The 7500-nt window shown below is 39.4% G+C and overlaps 12 non-coding genes and 3 pseudogenes across 12 annotated transcripts in view; all 15 read right to left on the bottom strand.

The window, feature by feature from the left end:
• Positions 1 to 12, bottom strand: part of LOC128003497 (5S ribosomal RNA) — a 119-nt gene extending 107 nt beyond the window's left edge. Inside the window, exon 1 of the ribosomal RNA XR_008176220.1 lies at positions 1 to 12. This exon is cut by the window's left edge and continues 107 nt beyond it. This is a non-coding gene — a ribosomal RNA (5S ribosomal RNA).
• Positions 13 to 372: 360 nt separating this feature from the next.
• On the bottom strand, positions 373 to 491 carry LOC128004544 (5S ribosomal RNA). Its single transcript, XR_008177231.1, has one exon. It is a non-coding gene; the product is annotated as a 5S ribosomal RNA (ribosomal RNA).
• Positions 492 to 848: 357 nt separating this feature from the next.
• On the bottom strand, positions 849 to 967 carry LOC128003635 (5S ribosomal RNA). The gene has a single exon (XR_008176355.1). It is a non-coding gene; the product is annotated as a 5S ribosomal RNA (ribosomal RNA).
• Positions 968 to 1469: 502 nt separating this feature from the next.
• Positions 1470 to 1588, bottom strand: LOC128006846 (uncharacterized; annotated as a pseudogene).
• A 430-nt stretch (positions 1589 to 2018) lies between these two features.
• LOC128004543 (5S ribosomal RNA) lies at positions 2019 to 2137 on the bottom strand. Its single transcript, XR_008177230.1, has one exon. It is a non-coding gene; the product is annotated as a 5S ribosomal RNA (ribosomal RNA).
• A 357-nt stretch (positions 2138 to 2494) lies between these two features.
• On the bottom strand, positions 2495 to 2613 carry LOC128003634 (5S ribosomal RNA). Its single transcript, XR_008176354.1, has one exon. It is a non-coding gene; the product is annotated as a 5S ribosomal RNA (ribosomal RNA).
• Positions 2614 to 3115: 502 nt separating this feature from the next.
• LOC128006844 (uncharacterized) lies at positions 3116 to 3234 on the bottom strand (annotated as a pseudogene).
• Positions 3235 to 3735: 501 nt separating this feature from the next.
• On the bottom strand, positions 3736 to 3854 carry LOC128000066 (5S ribosomal RNA). Its single transcript, XR_008172863.1, has one exon. It is a non-coding gene; the product is annotated as a 5S ribosomal RNA (ribosomal RNA).
• A 220-nt stretch (positions 3855 to 4074) lies between these two features.
• LOC128004290 (5S ribosomal RNA) lies at positions 4075 to 4193 on the bottom strand. Its single transcript, XR_008176983.1, has one exon. It is a non-coding gene; the product is annotated as a 5S ribosomal RNA (ribosomal RNA).
• A 505-nt stretch (positions 4194 to 4698) lies between these two features.
• LOC127998666 (5S ribosomal RNA) lies at positions 4699 to 4817 on the bottom strand. The gene has a single exon (XR_008171500.1). It is a non-coding gene; the product is annotated as a 5S ribosomal RNA (ribosomal RNA).
• A 628-nt stretch (positions 4818 to 5445) lies between these two features.
• On the bottom strand, positions 5446 to 5564 carry LOC128006759 (uncharacterized; annotated as a pseudogene).
• A 221-nt stretch (positions 5565 to 5785) lies between these two features.
• Positions 5786 to 5904, bottom strand: LOC127999982 (5S ribosomal RNA). The gene has a single exon (XR_008172784.1). It is a non-coding gene; the product is annotated as a 5S ribosomal RNA (ribosomal RNA).
• A 369-nt stretch (positions 5905 to 6273) lies between these two features.
• On the bottom strand, positions 6274 to 6391 carry LOC128005421 (5S ribosomal RNA). Its single transcript, XR_008178074.1, has one exon. It is a non-coding gene; the product is annotated as a 5S ribosomal RNA (ribosomal RNA).
• A 362-nt stretch (positions 6392 to 6753) lies between these two features.
• Positions 6754 to 6872, bottom strand: LOC128004542 (5S ribosomal RNA). The gene has a single exon (XR_008177229.1). It is a non-coding gene; the product is annotated as a 5S ribosomal RNA (ribosomal RNA).
• Positions 6873 to 7229: 357 nt separating this feature from the next.
• On the bottom strand, positions 7230 to 7348 carry LOC128003633 (5S ribosomal RNA). The gene has a single exon (XR_008176353.1). It is a non-coding gene; the product is annotated as a 5S ribosomal RNA (ribosomal RNA).
• Between the last annotated feature and the right edge of the window lie 152 nt (positions 7349 to 7500).

Below are 7500 nucleotides of genomic sequence, written 5' to 3'. Positions count from 1 at the left end.
ATGGCCGTAAGCGAAGTCTGCTGCAAAGAGAGGGCTATTTAAAGATCAGCCAATCTTATCGCCAGTACATTATATAAGTAGGAAAGAAAACCCAAAAGCTTAAAGCACCTGGTATTCCTAGGCAGTCTCTCATCAAAGTACTAACCAGACCTAAACCTTCTAAGATTCAGAGATCGGGCATTGACTCTTTTTTTTTAATGAAAGATTATTATATAATTCGTGAAATTTTCCAAAAAGATTAAAGCACCTGGTATTCCCAGGCAGTCTCCCATCCATGTACTAAGCAGGCCCAAACCTGCTAATATTCAGAGATCGGGCATTGACTCTATTTTTTGGCAAAATTATTATATACTAAGTGAAAAATGTCAAAAAAGCTTACAGCACCTGGTATTCCCAGGCAGTCTCCCATCCAAGTAATAACCAGGCCCAAACCTGCTTAGCTTCCGAGATCAGACGAGATCAGGCATAGCCAGGTTGGTATGGCCGTAAGCGAAGTCTGCTGCAAAGAGAGGGCTATTTAAAGACCAGCCAATCTTATCGCCAGTACATTATATAAGTAGGAAAGAAAACCCAAAAGCTTAAAGCACCTGGTATTCCTAGGCAGTCTCTCATCAAAGTACTAACCAGACCTAAACCTGCTAAGATTCAGAGATCGGGCATTGACTCTATTTTTTGGCAAAATTATTATATACTAAGTGAAAAATGTCCAAAAGCTTACAGCACCTGGTATTCCCAGGCAGTCTCCCATCCATGTACTAACCAGGCCCAAACCTGCAAATATTCAGAGATCGGGCATTGACTCTATTTTTTGGCAAAATTATTATATACTAAGTGAAAAATGTCCAAAAAGCTTACAGCACCTGGTATTCCCAGGCGGTCTCCCATCCAAGTACTAACCAGACCCAATCCTGCTTAGCTTCCGAGATCAGACGAGATCGGGCATAGCCAGGTTGGTATGGCCGTAAACGAAGTCTGCTGCAAAGAGAGGGCTATTTAAAGACCAGCCAATCTTATCGCCAGTACATTATATAAGTAGGAAAGAAAGCCCAAAAGCTTAAAGCACCTGGTATTCCTAGGCAGTCTCTCATCAAAGTACTAACCAGACCTAAACCTGCTAAGATTCAGAGATCGGGCATTGACTCTATTTTTTGGCAAAATTATTATAAACTAAGTGAAAAATGTCCAAAAAGCTTAAAGCACCTGGTATTCCTAGGCAGTCTCTCATAAAAGTACTAATTAGACCTAAACCTGTTAAGATTCAGAGATCGGGCATTGACTCTTTTTTTTTTTTTTAATGAAAGATTATTATATAATTCGTGAAATTTTCCAAAAAGATTAAAGCACCTGGTATTCCCAGGCAGTCTCCCATCCATGTACTAAGCAGGCCCAAACCTGCTAATATTCAGAGATCAGGCATTGACTCTATTTTTTGGCAAAATTATTATATACTAAGTGAAAAATGTCCAAAAAGCTTACAGCAACTGGTATTCCCAGGCGGTCTCCCATCCAAGTACTAACCAGGCCCAAACCTGCTTAGCTTCCGAAATCAGACGAGATCGGGCATAGCCAGGTTTTTATGGCCGTAAGCGAAGTCTGCTGCAAAGAGAGGGCTATTTAAAGACCAGCCAATCTTATCGCCAGTACTTTATATAAGTAGGAATGAAAACCAAAAAGCTTAAAGCACCTGGTATTATATATATATATATATATATATATATATATATATATATATATATATATATATATATATATATATATATATATATATATATATATATATATATATATATATATATATATATATATATATATATATATATATTTTTTTTTTTTTTTTTTTTTTATGAAAGATTATTATATAATTCGTGAAATTTTCCAAAAAGATTAAAGCACCTGGTATTCCGAGGCAGTCTCCCATCCATGTACTAACCAGGCCCAAACCTGCAAATATTCAGAGATCGGGCATTGACTCTATTTTTTGGCAAAATTATTATATACTAAGTGAAAAATGTCAAAAAAGCTTACAGCACCTGGTATTCCCAGGCAGTCTCCCATCCAAGTAATAACCAGGCCCAAACCTGCTTAGCTTCCGAGATCAGACGAGATCAGGCATAGCCAGGTTGGTATGGCCGTAAGCGAAGTCTGCTGCAAAGAGAGGGCTATTTAAAGACCAGCCAATCTTATCGCCAGTACATTATATAAGTAGGAAAGAAAACCCAAAAGCTTAAAGCACCTGGTATTCCTAGGCAGTCTCTCATCAAAGTACTAACCAGACCTAAACCTGCTAAGATTCAGAGATCGGGCATTGACTCTATTTTTTGGCAAAATTATTATATACTAAGTGAAAAATGTCCAAAAGCTTACAGCACCTGGTATTCCCAGGCAGTCTCCCATCCATGTACTAACCAGGCCCAAACCTGCAAATATTCAGAGATCGGGCATTGACTCTATTTTTTGGCAAAATTATTATATACTAAGTGAAAAATGTCCAAAAAGCTTACAGCACCTGGTATTCCCAGGCGGTCTCCCATCCAAGTACTAACCAGACCCAATCCTGCTTAGCTTCCGAGATCAGACGAGATCGGGCATAGCCAGGTTGGTATGGCCGTAAACGAAGTCTGCTGCAAAGAGAGGGCTATTTAAAGACCAGCCAATCTTATCGCCAGTACATTATATAAGTAGGAAAGAAAGCCCAAAAGCTTAAAGCACCTGGTATTCCTAGGCAGTCTCTCATCAAAGTACTAACCAGACCTAAACCTGCTAAGATTCAGAGATCGGGCATTGACTCTATTTTTTGGCAAAATTATTATAAACTAAGTGAAAAATGTCCAAAAAGCTTAAAGCACCTGGTATTCCTAGGCAGTCTCTCATAAAAGTACTAATTAGACCTAAACCTGTTAAGATTCAGAGATCGGGCATTGACTCTTTTTTTTTTTTTTAATGAAAGATTATTATATAATTCGTGAAATTTTCCAAAAAGATTAAAGCACCTGGTATTCCCAGGCAGTCTCCCATCCATGTACTAAGCAGGCCCAAACCTGCTAATATTCAGAGATCAGGCATTGACTCTATTTTTTGGCAAAATTATTATATACTAAGTGAAAAATGTCCAAAAAGCTTACAGCAACTGGTATTCCCAGGCGGTCTCCCATCCAAGTACTAACCAGGCCCAAACCTGCTTAGCTTCCGAAATCAGACGAGATCGGGCATAGCCAGGTTTTTATGGCCGTAAGCGAAGTCTGCTGCAAAGAGAGGGCTATTTAAAGACCAGCCAATCTTATCGCCAGTACTTTATATAAGTAGGAATGAAAACCAAAAAGCTTAAAGCACCTGGTATTATATATATATATATATATATATATATATATATATATATATATATATATATATATATATATATATTTTTTTTTTTTTTTTTTTTTTTATGAAAGATTATTATATAATTCGTGAAATTTTCCAAAAAGATTAAAGCACCTGGTATTCCGAGGCAGTCTCCCATCCATGTACTAACCAGGCCCAAACCTGCAAATATTCAGAGATCGGGCATTGACTCTATTTTTTGGCAAAATTATTATATAGTAAGTGAAAAATGTCCAAAAAGCTTACAGCACCTGGTATTCCCAGGCAGTCTCCCATCCATGTACTAACCAGGCCAAAACCTGCTAATATTCAGAGATTGGCATTGACTCTATTTTTTGGCAAAATTATTATATACTAAGTGAAAAATTTCCAAAAAGCTTACAGCACCTGGTATTCCCAGGCGGTCTCCCATCCAAGTACTAACCAGGCCCAAACCTGCTTAGCTTCCGAGATCAGACGAGATTGGGCATAGCCAGGTTGGTATGGCCGTAAGCGAAGTCTGCTGCAAAGAGAGGGCTATTTAAAGAACAGCCAATCTTATCGCCAGTACATTATATAAGTAGGAAAGAAAACCCAAAAGCTTAAAGCACCTGGTATTCCTAGGCAGTCTCTCATCAAAGTACTAACCAGACCTAAACCTGCTAAGATTCAGAGATCGGCATTGACTCAATTTTTTGGCAAAATTATTATATACTAAGTGAAAAATTTCCAAAAAGGTTACAGCACCTGGTATTCCCAGGCGGTCTCCCATCCAAGTACTAACCAGGCCCAAACCTGCTTAGCTTCCGAGATCAGACGAGATTGGGCATAGCCAGGTTGGTATGGCCGTAAGCGAAGTCTGCTGCAAAGAGAGGGCTATTTAAAGAACAGCCAATCTTATCGCCAGTACATTATATAAGTAGGAAAGAAAACCCAAAAGCTTAAAGCACCTGGTATTCCTAGGCAGTCTCTCATCAAAGTACTAACCAGACCTAAACCTGCTAAAATTCAGAGATCGGGCATTGACTCTTTTTTTTTTTTTTTTTTAATGAAAGATTAATATATAATTCGTGAAATTTTCCAAAAAGATTAAAGCACCTGGTATTCCCAGGCAGTCTCCCATCCATGTACTAACCAGGCCCAAACCTGCAAATATTCAGAGATCGGGCATTGACTCTATATTTTGGCAAAATTATTATATACTAAGTGAAAAATGTCCAAAAAGCTTACAGCACCTGGTATTCCCAGGCAGTCTCCCATCCATGTACTAACCAGGCCCAAACCTGCTAATATTCAGAGATCGGCATTGACTCTATCTTTTGGCAAAATTATTATATACTAAGTGAAAAATTTCCAAAAAGCTTACAGCACCTGGTATTCCCAGGCGGTCTCCCATCCAAGTACTAACCAGGCCCAAACCTGCTTAGCTTCCGAGATCAGACGAGATCGGTCATAGCCAGGTTGGTATGGCCGTAAGCGAAGTCTGCTGCAAAGAGAGGGCTATTTAAAGAACAGCCAATCTTATCGCCAGTACATTATATAAGTAGGAAAGAAAACCCAAAAGCTTAAAGCACCTGGTATTCCTAGGCAGTCTCTCATAAAAGTACTAACCAGACCTAAACCTGTTAAGATTCAGAGATCGGGCATTGACTCTTTTTTTTTTTTAATGAAAGATTATTATATAATTCGTGAAATTTTCCAAAAAGATTAAAGCACCTGGTATTCCCAGGCAGTCTCCCATCCATGTACTAACCAGGTGCAAACCTGCTAATATTCAGAGATCGGGCATTGACTTTTTTTGGGCAAAATTATTATATACTAAGTGAAAAATGTCCAAAAAGCTTACAGCACCTGGTATTCAATCAATCAATCAATCACATTTATTTATATAGTGCTTTAAACAAAATACATTGCGTCAAAGCACTGAACAACATTCATTAGGAAAACAGTGTCTCAATAATGCAAAATTATAATTAAAGGCAGTATATTCCCAGGCAGTCTCCCATCCATGTACTAAACAGGCCCAAACCTGCTAATATTCAGAGATCAGGCACTGACTCTATTTTTTGGCAAAATTATTATATACTTAGTGAAAAATGTCCAAAAAGCTTACAGCACCTGGTATTCCCAGGCGGTCTCCCATCCAAGTACTAACCAGGCCCAAAACTTCTTAGCTTCCGAGATCAGACGAGATCGGACATAGCCAGGTTGGTATGGAAGTAAGCGAAGTCTGCTGCAAAGAGAGGGCTATTTAAAGACAAGCCAATCTTATCGCCAGTACATTATATAAGTAGGAAAGAAAACCCAAAAGCTTAAAGCACCTGGTATTCCTAGGCAGTCTCTCATAAAAGTACTAACCAGACCTAAACCTGCTAAGATTCAGAGATCGAGCATTGACTCTATTTTTTGGCAAAATTATTATATACTAAGTGAAAAATGTCCAAAAAGCTTACAGCACCTGGTATTCCCAGGCGGTCTCCCATCCAAGTACTAACCAGGCCCAAACCTGCTTAGCTTCCGAGATCAGACGAGATCGGGCATAGCCTGGTTGGTATGGCCGTAAACGAAGTCTCCTGCAAAGTCTGCTGCAAAGAGAGGGCTATTTAAAGACCAGCCAATCTTATTGCCAGTACATTATATAAGTAGGAAAGAAAACCCAAAAGCTTAAAGCACCTGGTATTCCTAGGCAGTCTCTCATCAAAGTACTAACCAGACCTAATCCTGCTAAGATTCAGAGATCGGGCATTGACTCTATTTTTTGGCAAAATTATTATATACTAAGTGAAAAATGTCCAAAAATCTTACAGCACCTGGTATTCCCAGGCGGTCTCCCATCCAAGTACTAACCAGGCCCAGACCTGCTAATATTCAGAGATCGGCATTGACTCTATTTTTTGGCAAAATTATTATATACTAAGTGAAAAATTTCCAAAAAGCTTACAGCACCAGGTATTCCAGGCGGTCTCCCATTCAAGTACTAACCAGGCCCAAACCTGCTTAGCTTCCAAGATCAGACGAGATCGGGCATAGCCAGGTTGGTATGGCCGTAAGCGAAGTCTGCTGCAAAGAGAGGGCTATTTAAAGATCAGCCAATCTTATCGCCAGTACATTATATAAGTAGGAAAGAAAACCCAAAAGCTTAAAGCACCTGGTATTCCTAGGCAGTCTCTCATCAAAGTACTAACCAGACCTAAACCTTCTAAGATTCAGAGATCGGGCATTGACTCTTTTTTTTTTTAATGAAAGATTATTATATAATTCGTGAAATTTTCCAAAAAGATTAAAGCACCTGGTATTCCCAGGCAGTCTCCCATCCATGTACTAAGCAGGCCCAAACCTGCTAATATTCAGAGATCGGGCATTGACTCTATTTTTTGGCAAAATTATTATATACTAAGTGAAAAATGTCAAAAAAGCTTACAGCACCTGGTATTCCCAGGCAGTCTCCCATCCAAGTAATAACCAGGCCCAAACCTGCTTAGCTTCCGAGATCAGACGAGATCAGGCATAGCCAGGTTGGTATGGCCGTAAGCGAAGTCTGCTGCAAAGAGAGGGCTATTTAAAGACCAGCCAATCTTATCGCCAGTACATTATATAAGTAGGAAAGAAAACCCAAAAGCTTAAAGCACCTGGTATTCCTAGGCAGTCTCTCATCAAAGTACTAACCAGACCTAAACCTGCTAAGATTCAGAGATCGGGCATTGACTCTATTTTTTGGCAAAATTATTATATACTAAGTGAAAAATGTCCAAAAGCTTACAGCACCTGGTATTCCCAGGCAGTCTCCCATCCATGTACTAACCAGGCCCAAACCTGCAAATATTCAGAGATCGGGCATTGACTCTATTTTTTGGCAAAATTATTATATACTAAGTGAAAAATGTCCAAAAAGCTTACAGCACCTGGTATTCCCAGGCGGTCTCCCATCCAAGTACTAACCAGACCCAATCCTGCTTAGCTTCCGAGATCAGACGAGATCGGGCATAGCCAGGTTGGTATGGCCGTAAACGAAGTCTGCTGCAAAGAGAGGGCTATTTAAAGACCAGCCAATCTTATCGCCAGTACATTATATAAGTAGGAAAGAAAGCCCAAAAGCTTAAAGCACCTGGTATTCCTAGGCAGTCTCTCATCAAAGTACTAACCAGACCTAAACCTGCTAAG

Source organism: Carassius gibelio, chromosome B22 (assembly GCF_023724105.1).
Source record: "Carassius gibelio isolate Cgi1373 ecotype wild population from Czech Republic chromosome B22, carGib1.2-hapl.c, whole genome shotgun sequence".
Lineage (NCBI taxonomy): Eukaryota > Metazoa > Chordata > Actinopteri > Cypriniformes > Cyprinidae > Carassius > Carassius gibelio.
This window is presented reverse-complemented; position numbering and strand designations above follow the sequence as displayed.